This window comes from Stigmatopora nigra, chromosome 18 (genome assembly GCF_051989575.1).
Source record: "Stigmatopora nigra isolate UIUO_SnigA chromosome 18, RoL_Snig_1.1, whole genome shotgun sequence".
Lineage (NCBI taxonomy): Eukaryota > Metazoa > Chordata > Actinopteri > Syngnathiformes > Syngnathidae > Stigmatopora > Stigmatopora nigra.
Genome location: NC_135525.1, coordinates 1833277 through 1854716, shown reverse-complemented (window position 1 = coordinate 1854716; position 21440 = coordinate 1833277). Strand labels below are relative to the sequence as shown.

The following is a 21440-nucleotide window of genomic DNA, read 5'->3' as shown; positions in this document are numbered from 1 at the left end:
TGTTGCTGGTGTGACGCAGAGGAGGAAGTCGTTATCCAATCAGGACACTCAAGCATGAATAGTGCTTTGCTACATGTCGCTCAAAACCTAGTTGCTTTACGGAGGTAATGACAAGAGTATTTATAAATGATACTTTCAAGTTGGGTGCAATAATCAATGGGTAAGTTAACGAACTAGTATTGTTATTTGGATGTTTTTTTTAAGCTCTTGTTTATACCGATCGCATCGAACCCGCGTTTTCATGTGTTTAAAGTGACATTGGGGACTTCTTAAGGTGTTGATGTAAAAGGAACAAAAATGCAGTAATGTATAGATTTATTTTTTTCAAGTTAGATTGTTGTTCGAGATGGTCTACAGTAGGGCTGTCTCAAACGATTATTTTTCCTTCGACTAACTTTACGTTTAGTCGAGTCGTCTAACGATTATTACATATATTCGTTCATTCCTTCATTCATTCATTCATTATTCGTAATCGGGTATCCTCATTATGGTAGCGGGGTGGCGGGTTGGTGGGTGGTAAATTGAATTTTTCTCCCATCTCACATCTCATTTCCTGTACTGTTTCCTCCTCATTGGGGTCGTGGGGTGGTGGGTGGTTGTGAACTGGAAATTCTCCTCCATCTCTCATCTCATTTTCTGAACTGCTTTGTCCTCATTAGGGTCGCTGGGTGTGTTGAAGCCTATCCCAGCTGACTTCGGGCCAGAGGTGGGGGACACCCTGAATTGGTGGTCAGCCAATTGCAGGGCACAATTAGGGAGACAACCATGCACATTCACACCCATTCCTAGGGCCATTTTAGAGTGTCCAATCAGCCTACCATGCATGTTTTTGGAATGTGGGAGGAAACACACGCATGCCTGGGGAGAACATGCAAACTCCACACAGGTGGATGTGACCTAGATTTGAACCCAGGACCCCTGGACTGTGAGGCCGGCGCTAACCACTCGCTCCACCGGGCCGCGAAATAGAAAATGCAGTTTCTAAATGATGATTTCATTTACCAAGACAGAAAAAAATTACAGTCTTGTCTGGCCCTCTGTGAAAAAAATAATTGCCCACTGAACCTAATAACAGGTTGTGCCACCATTGGCAGCAATATCTGAAATCAAGCGTTTACGATAATTTGTGATGAGTCTTTCACAATGCCTGCGAGGAATTTTGGCCCACTCTTTGCAGAACTGTTCTAATTCTGCAATTTATAGAGGTATTTTGTAATGGCATGAACAGCCCGTTTCAGAAAATACCACAGCATTTCAATAGGATTTCAATCCAGACTTTGACCTGGCCACTCCAAAACCTTAACTTTTTGTTAGCCATTCAGAGGTCGACCTGCTGGTGTGCTTTGGATCGTTATCATGCTGCATGCTCCAAGAGCACTGGAGTTTTAGCGCACAAACAACTAAAGGGCGGACGTTTTCCTTCAAAACGTGTTGGTTGACACCAGAATTCATTCTTGCTTCAATTACAGCATGTCGTCCTGGTTCTTTGGTAGCAAAGCAGCTCCAGACCATCACCATGCGTCACTGTTGGTATAGTGTTCTTTTGATTCAGTGCTGTGCCATTTTTTTCACCAAATGTAACGGGCTGCACGCCTTCCAATAAGTTCAACTTTTGACTCATCAGTCCACAGAATGTTTTTCCAAAAGTGTAGAGCAGTGCTTCTCAATTATTTTCTGTTAGCCCCCCCCCAGCAAGAAGAAAACTATCTGCGCCCCCCCCCCCCACTTCCCACCGTGACTATAAATAAAATCATTTTATAAAATTGTTTTAAGTACAACATGTTATCCTTATTAACATTAGAGAAAAGGAAAAAAAAGAAAGAAATATAGTCAAACTTACAAAGAATAACTTTATTAAATCTTGTTTTAAGTTTGCAACAGAAAAGATTTTAAGTGCATCAATGCCTGAAATAAAAAATAAATGAGAGCGCCACTGCCAGCTACTGTAGTCGATGCACAATTACACTTTATACTAGTACGGCCAAATAAAATCATGTTCCCCAGGGTTACATGGCCCCCCCCCAGGTATCGCACCACGCCCCCCCAGGGGGGCGCGCCCCACTATTTGAGAAGCACTGGTGTAGAGGATCATCAAGATGTTTTTTGGAAAACGTAAGACGAGAATTAATATTCTTTTTGGATAGTAATGTTTTTTGCCTTGAATGCCAGCTTAGGTCAGCGTTTTTCTTGGGGTCAAGTCATCAACATTGCTCTTTACTGAGGCCAGCGAGGCCTGCAGTTCTTTCAATGTTTTTCTAGGTTATTTTGACACCTTCTACCTGAATTGTTGTCGCACTCTTGGAGTAATTTTAGCTATCCAACCCCTGCAGGGAAGGTTTGCCGTTGTTTCCAGTTATCCCCGTTTGTGGATAATGGCTCTGACAATGGTTTGCTGGAGCCCCCAAACCATATCTTTGTAACCTATTCTAGACTGATTTTTTTGTGTGTGCATTTTTTCTTGAATGTCGTTGGATCGTGGCGTGATGCTACTTCACTGATACATTTTATGTATTTAAATGTTTTCTTGATTCAACACTTGGTGGTAATCAGGTGTGGCCTGTGAAATTAAACTCAGCTTTCCTACAATTGTGATAAAGCACAGTCATTTTGTGATTTAACAGAGGGGTGATTACTTTTCTTCAGAGGGCCAGATAAGTGGATTTTTTTTGCCTTGTTAAATAATATCACTTAAAAACTGCATTTTCTCTTTCCTTTAGTTGTGTGTCATTGGATTGGATTGGAACTTTATTTCTTCCCGTATCTGCGAAATTTCCTGGGTTGCAGTAGCAAGACAGTAGTCAGAAAAGCAGCAAAAACCTAAAACGACTAAGAGTGAACGCTGGTAGCGCTACCGGCTTCCACTTGAGCATTGCCATCTTGGTTGCAGTAGCCAAAATGGATACATACACAAAAAAATACATTCTAGAGTTTGTTAGAGCTGGAACCACACATAGGAAGTGTTCCACAAGGTGGATAATTTCTGCAGACTGAGACCAAGCTTAAGCAGAATCACTCTTTTAAGCTTATCCGCACAATCCCTCAGTAGTATGAAAATTGATTTGATGGTCTCTTGTGTGTGATAAATATGCCAAAAACACAGAAATCGGGTAGGGGACAAATACTTTTTCATGGCACTTTACTTAAAGCGTCCAATTTATGTAAGAGTTGATCTTGAAGTTCCCTCCCCACAGTAAGCATGAAAGTCAGGTTCACTTGACAATCATATCAATGAGCAACACTCCTCTGAGATTACCCTCATGCACACCTATTCATTTGGTATTTTATCTTTTTATTTCCTGGTATAGTTAGCTATCTCCCAACACCTCATTGGCCTCTCATTTGCTTCCAGAAAGTGACAATGATGCTGCAAAGTTAGCGAGCTATGGGAGGCAGCTAGCAAAGGAGCCCCTCCTTCAATGCAAGATTTTGTACAAAAAAATTCCAACACAGCAACGAGGACTGGCTCTAGAGCTCACTGTGTAGTTCTCCTCAAGAGTGCATTCAATCGTGGCACCTTCTTTGCATACCCTGAACTCAATACCAATTAAAATACGTGAACTCCCGTTTCTGAACCTCTTCACCCATCATCTTAAAACCTGGCTGTTCGACGAACAAAATTGCGATCATAACGCTGTCTATAACTACTACGTGTCTGTGTGTCTAGCAGTGGCGGTCCGTGCATTTTCTCGTAGCGCCTTCAACCAATTAATCCAACCCTCAAAAACTATTTTATGGTTATAAAACCTCTACTGCAGCTAAAGCTGCGACACATAATCAATAAATCAATGCACTAAAATGGGTTAAAATCCACGTCCTAGCAGCATTTAATGATTAAATATAAATACTGGAGCTTTTCAGACATCACAACCGGGCCAGAGGGTTATTTTCCCGGGAAAAGACAGCGATGAACATCAATGGCTTACGGGCAAACATTGCCCAAAAATGTGGTAAAATCCAGCCGAAAGCAGCATTTATTGATTAAATACAAATATTGGAGTTTTTTTTATACATCAGAACCCGGCCCGGAGTATCATTTCCCCCGGAAAAAGACAGCGATGAACGTCGATACGTCCATACGCGAAATGGCAAAAAATGCACTAAAATGGGTTAAAATCCACTTCTTGAGCATTTATTGATTAAATACAAATACTGGAGCTCTTGAGACATTACAACCAGGCCAGGGGCTGATTTTCCCAGGAAAAGACAGCGATGGATGTCAATGGCAAAATGGCAAAAATTGCACTAAAATGGGGTAAAATCCACTTCCTAGCAGCATTTAGTGATTAAATACAAACACTTGCGCTCAAATACAAACACTGGAGCTTTTCAGATATCAAAACTGGGCCCACAATTGAAATATTATTTCGGAATATTTTCCTCACCAGAAATCCTTTTTAACTGTACACAATATTCATCCTCCTTTCTTTCTTCCTTCTTTTCTATCGCCATCGACGCTAATGAAAGTCGAGCCTGTCATGTCGTATTTCTGGCATAGTCCGTCTTGAAAATGGCTTTAAATCAACAACAATTCAGTGCTACCTCGACATACGAACGTAATCCGTTTCGAGACAGAGAATTAATTAATTTAATAAAATTAAATTGTTTTCAATTCATTCCAATGGGAAACCATTGGAATGAATTGAAAACAAATTAATTTGTTCCAACACTGAAAAAACACCAAAAACAGGATATTTCCACGACAACGCACTGGTAAACGCAACAAACAAATTTAAATTAACTTGGATTAATATATGCAGACACTCTCAAACATACGTTTAATTTAACTTTACACAAAACTGAAATCTAGTTTTGTTTTAAGCTTCTTTTTTTTACCTTCGTTTTGGCCGGGTTAGGCCGGATAGGTTCATTAATAATTACCCTTTGTAATTATTCATAACTGCAGGCAGACATCTTATTCAATTATTGACATTTAATTAAATAGATTGGATCACAGATAAGAAACCTTAAGGGAGGAGATCTTCAAAAGTATCCTCTCGAACAGTATTTTGCATACGGCTTTGAGGCATTTGGGATAAAACAATCACGCCTTCATTTGACCTAACAATCATATAACAATTACATAAAGAAGCCCGAAGTGACCCGAGTGTAATGGAAGTGGCAGATATCCGTATCTGTTGTTAGACCTCGGCGTCTCTTTGCCTTGGATAAGTCCATGTGAGAGTTGACTAGGCGGCAGTTTATGACCTCGAGCCGAACAATAGAAAGACTTTTAATGATTTAACAAAGAAATTAATTACTACACATATATGTATAATAGTAATAGAGAATAAACCCAACACCTGTCATGTCGTATTTCTGGCGTAGTCCGTCATTGTGGAGCCACACGGCAATGACAGTGACCCTGACAAAGAGAGGGAACACAGCGTTTTCAATTGCTCATTTGGACAATTTTTCAATTCGGACACAGAAAATGAGGACTTTCATATATTTGTTGGTGATGATGGCGTGAGTACATTGTAAAATGGCTAGATAAAGTACAACCAAACGTCCGAGCACCCGCTGGTGTGGACGGCAGCAACAGTGACGTGTCACTTGATTTTCGATTTTTGAATTTGTAATTACATACCAGTAAAAACCTTGTATTTGTGCCTTTTGTTAAATAGGTATGAATATGTTACCTGGTTTCTCATTCCATTCCATCCATAAAATTTACCGCATCTTCTCAAAATTCTGACCAGCAAGCCGAAAATAGAGCGGCACCCTCTAAGTGCACGGGACCTCTAATGGAACGACACTATGGGGGAAAGTTTGAAAAGTAGAACGGCATGCCGTCTAAATAGAGGTTTTAGGGTGGATATCCCAGCATGCACCACACAATACTTCTACAGAGAAAATGGACTCGGCGCCTGCTTACTGTAGTTGGGAGACCTGTTAAGGCTCAATATTTATTCATATATAAGGCGCACCAGATTATCAGGTGCATGGTCAATTGTAAGTATGAAAATTAAAGGCAAAATATAAGATTTAGGAGAAAGTTAACTTTGGGCCCAATTTTTACAGCCAAAGGTTTTTTTTGCATGTGTACATTTGTACAGAGGAGAAGGAGTGAAGTGTTTTCAGATAAGGCACCTAAGCTGAACTGGTTTCTTGTTCTAACTTGACCCAGCATGCGCAGGCTGAGCGGAGTGTACCTGAAAGCACTTTCTGTCCAAGCTGAGTTCTGGCATACACTGACAGGAATGTCAGGTGGTGTTGACTGTTAAAGAAGCACTGCTTGTGGAGTGGTTCCTGTTTCCATGGAGTCAAAGGAAATAATGGAGGTGAGTTAAACCACATTGTTTAAATCTGCCTGTGCTGTTATGCATGTATGACAAAGTGTTAAAATCAAGTTGGGAAGCATTAATAAACTAATGGAAGTTCCATTTTTACCTATTTAAAAGTCTCTCTCTATCTCAGTCTCTCCCTCTCTGTTTCTCTCTCTCTCTGTCTCTCTCTCTCTCTCTATAATTCGTATAGAAACTTTTGGCCTCAACTGTATGTATGTATATATCAGTCGTCGATAAGGCTGTGAATCTGGCTTTGGTGGTTGCCACTGAAGGCTATTTAGACATGACTAGAGGGCGTCAACACAATGCTCGAGAGCCAGTCAACCCTCGAAACTGATGAAGACCTCATCGAAATGATTCAATTGGGGATTGAGGAAGAAGGCAGAGTAGGCAGAGGAGGCAGTGGAGAATGAGGTTGAAGATTGTAGCCCTATATGGCAGTTTGCAACAGAGGGTCCCAGAGCGATTACATTTGTCAATCGTCTTTACAGTGTCATGTTCTTGTGCAAAAGAATATCTATAGAAAAAAAAGAAACAGTGATCACAACTCCCCATCACCATGTTCTTTGTGCGGGAAAAACCTTCCACAGAAGCTCTTCCGCCTGCCCCTACGGCACCTCCTCTGTATTCCATTGATGATCCAATCCTCTCGATTCTGACATAATTTCATGACTTCGACCATTGCTCCCAATACCTGACTATATTTTCATAACCTTTACCGTACTGCACAGGTCTCAGATGATGTCCATCATGGACAAAACCTCCCACCCCCTGCATGAGTTTGTGTGTTTAGTATTTAAAGCTTTACCCATAGCTTTTTACATCCTCTTTAAGACCTTTTAAAACCCCACAGTGCTGTATAGATTTCATCTGGCACGGCCGCGTTCCTCTCCTTTTTTTCCCACCTGTCTTTAAAGTATTCAGACACAACGGAAGATTCCCATGAAGTACGGTTTACATCTGAGCGGCTCCATCTCCATTCCCGTTGCTGCGGCCTCGGGAACTGTTGCCTTTGCAATGCCTCAAATGGAGTGAAATTGGTCGGAGAACTGCAAACTTTTGTTCTGGCCATTTTTTGGGCAATTTTCATTCCATATTTAGATCAATTCGATACAGTTTTTGCCCATACTGGAGGTAGGAGACTGTTCTGAATGTGTGTTTGAGGACTAGTGCGTTTTGTCTTCCGTTTGAAATGGGTGCCATTCCCTTTCTTAATGTCACATTAATATATCTTCTGGAGAGCCTTGCTTCTGATTTCTAAGATTCTACTTCCGAGCAGATCATCTGAAGTGCAGTTTTATGCCATCAATTTTGTTGCTGCGGGCTCAGCTTTGTTTGTTTCACGTCTTAATGAAGCCTTGACCTCCACTATGCGATTAACACTTAATCACGGGGACTTTCCGCGGTGTCATTAGTTTAATTCTCGGACTCCTTCACTTGTGACAACCTATATGTGTTACAGGGCCACGCAGGTTCATTACATGCGTTGTATGCAGTGTAAACCTCCCTGCCCATGGGTTCAAGATGGTATGATAGCAGCGAGTCTTCTCGTCTAGCCTTTTTGTTTGTTGGGGTGGGAAAATTATTTCGAAAACGGCCACACCGTGTTTTAGTTACAACCCATAGAAAGAAAGCTTTTCACCCATCTGTTAGTGCAATCACCGATTTAAAATATATATTTTGTTTTAACATTTCTGTAGGTTGGGAAAAAAATGACAATGTTTTCCAATGATGGAAAAATGTGAAGAATAAATATCACATTTCAACATTTTTGTCTACAATGATTTGCGTCTTAGCCTGTATGTACCACACTTTTCTATCACCACGGTGGAATGACAGGCAGGTATAGCTGCTATAAACAAACCAATGGCTGTGTGATGAGCCATGGTTTCGAAGTGGAAAAAAATAACTGAGCGAACGCAGGATCCGAAGTTATTTGGACCGGATCATTTGGATCCAATGACGATGCGTTAGGTCAGCAAGGACCTTGAATCGGCACTGGCGAGCGGGAAGCAGGAAGCGTTGCCGACGAATGGAGTGTCGACTTGAGAGCCAAAGTGTTGAAAACTGTCCCATTCCTTCCAGTGCTCAACCCCGTCTCGGGGTGGGCAGTCGTCCTCCACGACTCGCGAAGAGTCACGCCTCAGTTTTCCCCTCCAAAATCCAAGATGGCGCCGTCACGCGTAAGCTAGTGGCAATAGCTCTGTCCACCCTTTTGTTTTTCGTGTTTTACTGCCCTCCTATCTTTTTTTTAATTACATTTTAATATTTCTTAATACATTACTTTTTACGTTACTTTGTACTTTATACTTTTTCTTTAATGTTTTTACAACTTTCTTTGTTCTGTTAGCCTGGCTTCTTTCTGTTACTTCTTTTTTTGGAATCATCCAGCCATGCCTACGCTGTCACACACATGGGACGAGCTGTTACAATGCGCAGTAGAAGGAGCAACACCTCGGTGTCGTCCGTAATTCGGAGCTGGAGAAAGGGGCTGGGAAAAGAGGCAACGCTTCTGACCAACCATTTCATCCTGGGATAAGATGGAAGTGTTGTCGGCGTTTACCAGCAACGGAGTCGAGGAGTTCTACTCTGCTACTGTTTTCTTCAGCTCCAGCTTCAGCTGTCGTTGGTGCTCACCCTGATTGCTTCCCGCAGGGTCCATAGAACGTGGGGAATCGAAGAGCACAGGACATGGCGATATACATGGAAACATCTGGGTGTACAAGATCCGACAAGGACTGACAAATACAAAGGGTTTAAATTGACAGGCATGGGTTGCGAGAAAATCAGAAACAACTGAGTCACATGAGGCAGCAAGCAGGAGATACACTAGAGGTGAGGAAATGAGAGGTGAACTCAATGGGCAATCTCGGGGACAAGTCCGACTGGAGGAAAAAAACACAACTCCGCCACACTCGTTGGGAAACACTGCTTTCCATGATGCATTGCAGGGAAAATAAACATTTTATTGTTGTTGCCTGCTATGTGTTTTTGTCAAGGTAGTCATTTGGATAGTAGGCAAATAGATTTGATTAGATTAGAACTATTTCAGCCCATATTTGGGAAATGTTCTGGGTTGCACTAGCAAGACAGACACAAAAGAAATTGTAGACCTTCGTAAAAAACTGGAGCCAAACAATATTTATTTATACAGTATTTGTTGCCTTCATTGTGAGGCTATTAATTTTTTTCTTCTCCAAACATTTGTTTTGGCTACAATTTATTTTCAACATTTTGGCTTTCCATCTCATTTTTATATACCCTGTCTCTGCACAGTGCTCTTCAGTTCTCTTGCGCATGGTCAGTCTCCCCCGTCGTGGAAACTTTCCCTTGTTTCCCTCACTCAAAGGCAGGGCTCATAGCAATATGTTAAAATATTATACTGTTCAAAGATATAGACAATATATTTATACAGTTTGCCTGTTGTTCATTTCGTCTTCCAGACTTATTTTTTAATAATCACAGTGACTAACAATTTGGCAATTTATGTAATCATCCACAATCAATCCCAAAATCACTGATATATTTGTTTCAATCTTTTATTAAATATGTTTTTTTTTTCTTTGTTTACTTTTAAAAAGGAGTGAGGTAAACATCTGACAATATCTTGTCTATTATTTGTGTGTTTTTTTAATGAAAACATTGTAGATTTTATTTTTAGGTCATATAGTCCAGCCCTATCTGTAATCTACCAGAGGAGGCTGTTCAGGGATAAAAATGAAAATGTCTTTTGCCCTGTTATAGGGAGAAAATCCTGTTGCTTTGGGCTTGTTGACTCACCAAGCTCTGACTAAACTCAGGGATCAGCTAAGCAACCTACTGGACCACCACCAGAAGACAGCATTCAAATGGACCTCTGTAAAAGTATGTGTACATTAGTAGTAGATATAGATATAGCTATAGCCATAGCTATATACACGTACATATACATACATACACATACACATACACATACATACATATACATACACATACACATACACATACGCATACACATACGCGTACACATACACATACACATGCATACACACATACATATACATACACATACACATGCATACACATACACATGCATACACATACACATGCATACATATACATACATACACATACACATACATAAACGTACATACACGTACATACACATAAATACACGTACATACACGTACATACACATACATACACGTACATACACATACACACACATACACACACATACATACACATACATACACATACATACACATACATACACATACATACACATACATACACATACATACACATACATACACATACATACACATACATACGCATACATACGCATACACACGCATACACACGCATACACACGCATACACACGCATACACACGCATACACACGCATACACACGCATACACATACATACACGTACATACACGTACATACACGTACATACACGTACATACACGTACATACACGTACATACACGTACATACACGTACATACACGTACACACACGTACACACACGTACACACACGTACACACACGTACACACACGTACACACACGTACACACACGTACACACATACACACACATACACACACATACACACACATACACACACATACATACACATACATACACATACATAGACATACATACACATACATACACATACATACACATACATACACATACATACACATACATACACATACATACACATACATACACATACATACACATTCATACACATTCATACACATTCATACACATACATACACAATACATACACACACACATACATACACATACACATACACATACACATACACATACACATACATACACATACACATACATACACATACACATACACATACACATACACATACATACATACACATACATACACACATACATACACATACATACACACACATACATACACATACATACACACACATACATACACATACATACACACACATACATACACATACATACACATACATACACATACATACAAATACATACACATACATGTGTATGTACACGTGTGTGTATGTGTGTATGTGTATGTCATACACATACACACATACACATACACATACGCACATACACATACGCACATACACATGCACATACACATACACATACTCATACACATAACCATACACATAACCATACACATACACACACATACACCTACACACATACACACACACATACTGCAGTTATTGATAATTACAAAGAAGGGTAATTATTAATGAACCAATCATCATTATACACACATATATACACACATATATACACACACATATATACACACATACACACATATATACACACAAACACTCACATATATACACACACATACACACACATACACACACATACACACACATACACACACATATACCTACACGTACGTGTACATATACACATATTTTACATATACACACATATACACACATATACACACATATACACACATATACACACATACACACACATACACGCACATACACATGCATACACACATACACACATACACATACGTGTACATATACACATATTTTACATATACACACATATACACACATATACACACATACACACATATACACACATACACACACATACACGCACATACACACACATACACACATACACACATATACACATACGTGTACATATACACATACACATACGTGTACATATACACATACACATACGTGTACATATACACATACACATATGTGTACATATACACATACACATACGTGTACATATACACATACACATACGTGTACATATACACATACACATACGTGTACATATACACATACACATGTGTACATACACATAGATGTCACGCATGCATACATTAGGTCTTAACACATTTTTGTTAAAGAACCTGACAGCTGACGCGAGAAAATTACAAAATTCACCAGTTTTAAGGCAATTTTGAGAGTTCGTCTTACATGCGAGTAAATACGGTGACTTACTCCTCGCCGCCCCAGATGGACACACTAGTTGGGTTGTTTTGTGATCAGCTGCAACAGCCTCTGATTTGAAGACAAAGCACAACCAACCTACCCTACATATTTTTGTGATGTGGGAGGAAACCCCTGAAGTACCTTACACTTGTGAAGGAATTTTTTTGATGATCCTGAGTGATAGATCTGAAAATACAACTTTAGGAGCAGGTTACGAAAGAGTGAGATCAATTTACTATATTTTCACGACTATAAGTCACACTTAAATGTCATAAATTCTCTCCAAAATAGACAGGGTGCCTTATAATCCAGTGCGCCTTATATATGGAAAAAAATAAAATTTGCCTTTCTAATGTAATTATAATCCGATCCGCCTTATAATGTGGTGCGCCTTATATATGGAAAATATGGTTGTTAGGTTCATTAATAATTACCCTCGTTCGTAATTATCAATAACTGCAGGCAGACATCTTATTCAATTATTGACATTTAATTAAATAGAATGGATCACGGATAAAACCTCAGAGGGGAGATTCAACAAGCCAGAGTTTCTCCTACAACTTCAGAACGTCTCCTCGAATAGACATTTTCTTACGACTCTTATTGCCATCAATCAAAACAATTTACAGAGTTGTTGATCATATGAGTAAAAAACAACATCTGGAAATACAATAACAATCAAAGTATTTTACCAATAACAAGGCAGGAGAATAGACCAAACAACATTTGGATTAGAACAATTATGCCTTCCCTTGACCTAAGAATCATATAACAATTACACAAAGAAAAACCCGAAGTGCGTTACTATGTTGTAAATAACAGAATAACATTCTTGTTATTGGCCAAATGACCCTGGCCTCGTTACAAAAGGGACCACCGAATTTTGAAGACTCAGATTGGGTGCATTGTTTGTATAAACATCCTGGAACAGGCAGTCCAGGTTAAAGATGACTTGGCGGTTATTGGTGACCTCGCAACACTTTGAGAATAATAAGAGAATGATTTAACAAAGAAATGACTTAATACAACTATATTTATAATAGTAATACAGAATAAACCCAACATTCCCCCGTTTTTATAATATGTATGTTATTAATCATTTCTTAGTAATCACGAAATGGTAATGTCGGGTGACTGTGATTTTTCCGGCCTACTCCTTACTCCCATGGCTGGTCTGAAACCTCGCCTGACCTCGCAACACTTTGAGAATAATAAGAGAATGATTTAACAAAGAAATGACTTAATACAACTATATTTATAATAGTAATACAGAAAAAGCCCCACAATGTTATTTAGCTTCTACAGTCAAGTTTGAAGTTTAATAAAGCTGGAAAACAACAAAATCTGTACTGACACTGATAAATGCAACAAAATATATTGAATAAACAATAATACTTCAACCAATAGTGGCCTCCACTTAGAATAAAAACAAAAAAATCCTGCAAAAAAACCTACTGTATTTTCACTATAGGGCGCACTTAACTCTTAGATTTTTTTTACAAAATAGACAGGGTGCCTTATAATCCAGTGCACCTTATATGTGGGAAAAATGTCATTCATTGAGGGTGCGTCTTATAATGCAGTGCGCTTTATAGTCGTGAAAATACAGTAATAGGTAATAGGTTTATTAACGGACTGCAGAATGGGGGTATAAAGCTCAAACAGCTGTGAACCGCTCAGTCTGTCGTCCTCGCAATTCTCTCTCAATCAACACTGGGTCAGTCTTTATACAGGAAAACAGGGTATAGTATGGTTTCTATGACTACTAAACTCTGGGCAAAGTCTGATTAATCAGTGACAGGTCTCCATGACGACGACCAAACTTTGGGCACAGTCTGATTAATCAGTATCAAGTCTCCATGACAACAACAAAACTCGGAGCAAGTGTCTTATGACAACGATGTTTCTATACTTACAAAAACAGATACAATATGAACAAGCAATTGCCAAGTGACGTTGTCATTTTATAATAATGTTATCTTTCACTGAGATCAGCTACCTCAGCATGTTTGAGCAATTTGTTCTTCATTGGAATTTCTTTTACATATTTCACTGCAGTTTTATAAATTTTTCTCACACTTCTAAGATGGCAGTCACTTTTTTCAGGCATTTCTTGCTCTTTCATGTACTGATAAACATTTTCACCAATACAAAGTCTTTTATCATTTTTCTCAAATAAAATACTAATCTCATAATCCACTTTCACTTCCAGCAAGTGTTTGTCAAGCAAAGCGACAGTTTTCATGTTGCAATATTTACAGTATGCAAATAATTATCTCTCGGTGGATGGCCCTAAACGCGGATATGTAATACTGTATTCAGTGTTTGTCAAGCAAAGCGACAGTTTTCATGTTGCAATATTTACAGTATGCAAATAATTATCTCTCGGTGGATGGCCCTAAACGCGGATATGTAATACTGTATTCCGTCTTGAACTTTTGCAGGTTGTAGTTTGTTTTATTTTTTTTCGATGGCAAAATATCAGTAACCTAGTTCTCTCGTCTTCGCTTGGAAGCCATGGCTATGGTACTTCTATGCTGTTTCATTAATCTATCGAAACTACATCCACGTGACCTAAACGGATATGTCACGTGGATGTAGTTTCGATTTGTGCCATCTTCTTTGGCGAATTTGAACTGAAAAAAGTTATTAAAAGCAAGCGTAACATTTCGAAACACCGATCGCGTGACACATTGCTTGATTTTTGTTATTTTCGTTGTTTTCATAGAAAATGCGGATTTTGTAATTTTCTATAAACTGGCGTAGTAAACTGCGGACAATTCGTAGTATCTGTGGTGATTCCTGCTGATAAAACTTTGATGAGAATGACTATTGTTACTATAGGCAACATTGTTTTAAATGAAAATATTTTCAGATGGCGGTGTCCCTTTGCATTTTTTCTAATGCAAAAAGTGTGCCACCGCTCGAAAAAGGTTGGGAAACCCGGATCTTGCTTATCTTAGCCCAGTGTGTGGTAACCTCAGTCTCAGTCTGCAGAAGGTCCCTCACTCTGTGGGCTTCCTGTGTGTGGCTTTTTTTTTTACCTAGGTCTACAATGTTTTGTGTGTGTCTTGTGTCTGTCTTGCTACTGCAACCAAAACATTTCCTGAATACGGGGGGAAATAAAGTTCTAATCTAATGTAATCTAATTCTTAGAATTAATCGTGGTCATTAGTCGATAGGAAGTCTCATCTCATCACTCATCTCGTTGTCTGAACCGCTTTATCCACATTAGGATTGTGGGGGGGCTGGGGCCTATACCAGCTGTTTCCAGGCCAGAGACGGGGGACACCCTGAATCGATGGCCACCCGATCGCAAGGCACAAGGAGAGGGACAACCATGCACAATCACACTCACACCTATACCTCGGAGCCTAGGATGCATGTTTTTGGACTGTGGGAGGAAACCGGAGTACCCTGAGGAAACCCACAAAGGCCCGTGGAGAACATGCAAACTTCACACAGGTGGACCAGCCCTGGATCTGAACACAAGACCCCAGAGGTCTGAGGCCGACACGCTTATCACTCGTCACCAGCGCCAAATTGTCCTGAGTGTATTAAATTTCAATGATATTAAAAAAGAACTACAGGATCTTGCCTGATATTCCATTGACGGTAAATTCAGTTATAGGAATTACCAATGCTGCCTCAGCCAGTCTAAGGTGTATTTATTACAAAGTCATGGCATCTCACATGGCCATTGGTGTGGTGCAGAATAACAAATGTTCGATTCCTGTGTGGGCATTTCAGATTGTCCTGTAAGGAACATTTAAGGAAGTGCTGTCATTTGTTTTGGTTAATGTCATTAGCCTTTGTTGATGGAAAAGTTTTTTCAGCGACATACAAACATTTAGTCCTTCCTGCATAAGCCCATGGTCACCATTTGGATAGTAGCTGACGTCTTTTCCTTGTATGCCACAGATAGTAATGCTTAGTCACAAATATGCACTTGATTAATTTGGTCCGCATTTCCTTAATCAATGACCCATATATAGATAGATACTTCAACTTCTACCCTGCACTCATTTTTGAGCAATCAGATGTTCCACAGCAAGCAGTTATTTCTATTCGTTCCTAATAGAAGCTTTGCATTTGCTGCTCTCCTTTGGTATTAACTGCCCAGAAATGCGAACAGAACACTAGTATCCACACCCACGTTATCAGGTTTGCCGTTTGGGCATCCACATAAACTTAAAATAAAAGACATGGCGCTCTTTTATGGTGAGGAGAACCCTGGGATTCCTGAAACGGCCTCCCTTCCTCTCCATTCAATCCAATTTATTTTGAAAGGAATACAACACCTGGTAACTTCCCAACCTTGGCCTCTTAGCTCCCATAAGGTAAAACATCCCTGAACTATCTTTTCAGTAAAGCATATAAAAAAAAAACTTTATTGTGATTATTATTTTTTACATGATTCTTACATGCAAGTTTTGAAACGTTTGCCCTTCATTTCATTTATAAAGAGTCTCAAATTTTTTGACCAATGATATAAAATATAATGATGTAATATAATGGTGTAATATAATCATAACAATAAAAACACAATTTTACAATGTTTTCACAGGAACAATGGGTGAATTGCTTCCTATACCATGGGAATCGCCATTCCTGTCTCCACTGGCCAGGAGCTGCTATGACTTTGCTTGTGGCCTTTGGATTCGTATGTTGCTATGGCAGTCAGCCAAAGGGCAGGTAAGTCCTTTTTTGAGCTGCCTGATTGTTTAATTTAATACATTTTTGTCTTAATGCTTGACTGTTGAGTAGGTCAAATTGTGTTTTTTTTTTGTAATACAAACAGAATTACTCTACCTGGAGAACAAATACACTATTGGATTGGATTGGATTGAATTGGACTATTCATCCCATGTTCGGGAAATTTCGTTGTCACAGTAGCAAGAGAGTGAGGATGTAGAAAAAGGAAAGGCATTTTAGACATAAATAAATAGGTAATATGTAAGTTAATGAATAGATACATGAATAAATATACAAATAAATAAGCGTGTTGCTGAAAATAAGTACATATACGCGTGTACATACACATACATACACATAAATATAAGCACATATAAACATGCATACACATAAATATACATAAGCACATACAGTGGAACCTCGGTTATCGTGGTTAATGGGGATCGAGACCACCCGCGAAAACTGAAAATTTGCGAAGTAGGGACGCCCCTTCAAAAATGCTTAAAAAAAAAACGTAGTTTCTTTTTTTTTTTACTTCCCATGTATACAGTACACCATATGGAATACGGGTAGAGCGAGAGAGAGTGAAATTCATGTTATAACAAAAAAAAACTGTAATATATGTTGTCTGTTTACAATAACAATTGAGGGTCTAGAACACTGTTCTACCGAACAATTTACTGTATTAAAATAGACCTCCATAAAACCTGAAACTGTATTAAAATAGACCTCTATAAAACCTGAAACTGTATTAAAATAGACCTCCAGAAAACCTGAAACTGTATTAAAATAGACCTCCAGAAAACTTCAGTGTAGTATTAAAATAGACCTCCATAAAACGTCAAAGTCTATTGAAATAGACCTCAATAAAACGTCAAAGTCTATCAACATAGACCTCCATAAAATGTCAGTCTATTAAAATAGACCTCCATAAAACGGGAAAGTGTATTAAAATAGACCTCCATAAAACGTGAAAGTGTATTAAAATAGACCTCCATAAAACATGTGTATTAAAATAGACCTCCATAAAACGTGAAAGTGTATTTAAAGTGGATTTCGACGATGTCAAACGGCGGTGTCTCAGAGAAATGTATCCGAAGATCTCACTATCCTCGGATAGACTCGGGCGAATGTCCCGTTTGAACGGCGCCATCTTGGAGAATAGTGTAGTCTGCTTTTTGCCTGAACACAGTTGGGTTGGGCTCCAGCAACCCCTGCAATCCTTTCGAGGAAAGGTGGTATTGAAGATGAATAAATATTATATTTTATCTGGGCTTTGTGCTTTGACACATTTCCAATCCTTGGAAGTTAAGTAGTCCCTGCATAATTGTTTACTATTATTTTTTCCCATTTTCATAATTTAGAGAACTAATGTTATAAACGAGTGATGCTGTGAATTGAATGTAAAGGGGTTATGAACTTAATGTCTAAAGTTAAGTTGATCATTGAATAACATTTATCCATTGTTTTGCAGTTCTGGTAGCGAGCTGTTGAATGCTTCTGCCCTAATCATCATTTTGGTGTTGAATCTGATGTTGGTCAGAAGACAGGAGATTCTTAAGAGAACTGAGATGGTTCGGCGTCTAAAAGGCATTATCACACAGCTAAGTGGTGAGTTTGGCATTTTTAGTCTCCATAAGTTGTAGGCGGACGAGTGGGTGAGTGGTTTTATATATTATTGTGTGTGTGTGTGTGTGTATGTATGTATGTATGTATGTGTGTGTGTGTGTGTGTGTGTGTGTGTGTGTGTGTGTGTATGTATGTGTGTATGTGTGTATGTGTGTGTGTGTGTGTGTGTGTGCGCGTGCGCGTGTGTGTGTGTGTGTGTGTGTGTGTGTGCACGCGTGCGCGCATGCACGCATGTACGTATGTACGCATGTATGTATGTGTATATATATATATATATATATATATATATATATATATATATATATATATATATATATATATATATATATATATATATATATATATATATATATATATATATATATATATATATATATATATATATATATATATATATATATATATATATATATATATATATATATATATATATATATATATATATATATATATATATGAAAAATGAAAATGAAAAAAAATGAAAATCAGACATAGGCATTGTCGTCATCATTGACTTGACAAAAAGCCTAGTAGTCATCATACCCTCAGCAGCGTATGACGAAATTTTATAGTGCTTCTCCACAAGTTTGTCTTCCCAGGCCAGACACATTTATGACATTTATTTATGACATATTCATGCTTGTTAGCTCTCCGCCTTGAGAGCCATTTTCCGGCGACTACAAGTTGCCTCACCGATGCCAACAAGAATAAGATGGATCACTTACCTCTCAGTCTTTATACTTACCCTCCCTCAGTCATCCTGTGGAAGGTAGATCTGCACCAAACGACCTTCCTGTTACTTCAATTCAACTTGACTTAATTTCATAGTAGGGATATGTGTAGTCGTCACGTCACGTGTTGCTGCAGGTTCAGAGACCTGATGGCTGATGGGAAGAAGCTGTCCTTGAGCCTGTTTGTCCGTGCTTTGTAGGACCTGTAGCGTCTGCCAGATGGAAGCAACTGGAACAGGCTGTGTCCAGGGTGGTATGGGTCTCCAACAATGGACCCGGCTCTTCTGAGGTATCGGGGGTTGGCAATGTCTTCTAGCGATGGCAGAGAGCAGCCGACGATCTTCTGGGCAGTGTTTATCACCCTCTGTATGGCTTTTTTGTCTGCTGCCGTGCTTCCGGTATACCACACTGTAATGCCATAAGTCAGGATGCTCTCCACAGTGGCTCTGTAGAAGGTTGCCAGAAGCTTGGTGTCCAACTTGTCCCTTCTCAGTATCCTGAGAAAGTGGAGTCGTTTCTGGGCCTTCTTCACTAACACTGTGGTGTTTGTGGACCAGGAGAGCCTATCCGTGACGTGGACTCCCAGGAATTTGAACGATTGGACCCTGTCTACACATACTCCGTTAATGAGGAGTGGGGCCAGGTCTGTGCTGCGCTTGCGAAAGTCCAAGATTATTTCTTTAGTCTTTGTGGTATTCAGTGTAAGATTGTTCGCCGAGCACCAAGAAGACAGTTTGTCGACCTCGTCTCTGTAAGCTGACTCATCCCCGCCTGAGATGAGTCCGATCACAGTGGTGTCATCGGCGAATTTGATGATAGAGTTTGACTGGTGGGCTGGTGTGCAGTCGTATGTGTACAGGGAGTACAGGAGAGGACTCAGTACACAGCCTTGTGGTGAGCCTGTGTTTAGTGTGATGGAGGAAGAGAGGTGTGGACCCATTCTGACAGTTTGTGGTCGACCAGTCAAGAAGTTCTTTATCCAGCAGCAGATTGAAGAGGATAGTCCAAGGTGGTAGAGTTTGTCCTTAAGGATGTCCGGCTTGATGGTGTTGAAGGCTGAGCTATAGTCTATGAAAGCATCCTCACATAGTTCCCCTGGTGCTCCAGGTGGCTCAGTGCTGTGTGAAGAGCCACGGCGATAGCATCCTCGGTGGACCTGTTTTCCCTATAAGCAAACTGGTGCGGGTCAACTGAGGGGGGGATTGTCTTTCTGATGTGTCGGGCCACCAACTTTTCAAAGCACTTCATAATCACAGGCGTGAGAGCAACAGGCCTGTAATCGTTCAAGCGGCCGATGGTTGGCTTTTTGGGGACAGGAATGATGGTGGCAGATTTTAGGCAGGCAGGAACGATGGATTGTTGCAAGGACCGATTAAAAATGTCCGTGAAGACTCCTGCCAGCTGTTCAGCACAGGCTTTGAGCACTTTGCCAGGTATTCCGTCAGGACCAGCAGCCTTCCTGGTGTTCACAGACTGCATTTCCAGTCTCACTTCCTGTTCCTGAAACTCCAGTGTATTGTCGCAGGGTGGTGGTGGGAGCGTTGACACTTGGTTTGATTTGTCAGATTCAAAGCGGGCAAAGAAATGGTTCAGTTCCTCCGCTAGTGAGACATTTGCGTTTACAGACATGGAATTGTTCTTGTAGTTCGTGATATGTCGTATTCCCTGCCACATCTTCTTTGGGTTGTTTTCTTTGAAGTGCTCTTCGATTTTCTTAGTATATGCTGCCTTGGCCTTCTTTATGCCCCTTTTCAGCTCTGCTCTGGCAGCTCTATACTTTCTTTTGTCCCCCGATCTGTAGGCGGTGTTACGGCATTTGATAAGTGCTTGTGTCTCTTTGGTCATCCAGGGTTTTTGATTAGGAAAAACTCGTATCCGTTTGTTTGTAGTGACGTTGTCAATGCCATTTCTGATGTAGGAGAGTACATTTTCTGTATAGTCCAGGAGGTCGTTGTGTTCAAAAAGTTCCCAGTTGGTGCGGGAAAAGCAGTCCTGCAGTTTAGAAAGAGCGTTCTCGGGCCAAGTTTTTATTAACTTTATTTTTGGCTTTGTCTGCGTTCGGAGTGTGTTGTACGCAGGAGTTAGAGATATACAAAGATGGTCTGATCCAG

At 39.8% G+C, this 21440-nt stretch overlaps 1 long non-coding RNA gene across 1 annotated transcript; it reads left to right on the top strand.

Moving 5' to 3' along the window:
- The first annotated feature begins 10 nt into the window (after positions 1-10).
- On the top strand, positions 11-18580 carry LOC144211845 (uncharacterized). Its single transcript, XR_013329673.1, has 5 exons — positions 11-160; positions 6128-6281; positions 10032-10151; positions 16842-16969; positions 18444-18580. It is a non-coding gene; the product is annotated as an uncharacterized LOC144211845 (long non-coding RNA).
- The last annotated feature ends 2860 nt before the right edge of the window (positions 18581-21440 follow it).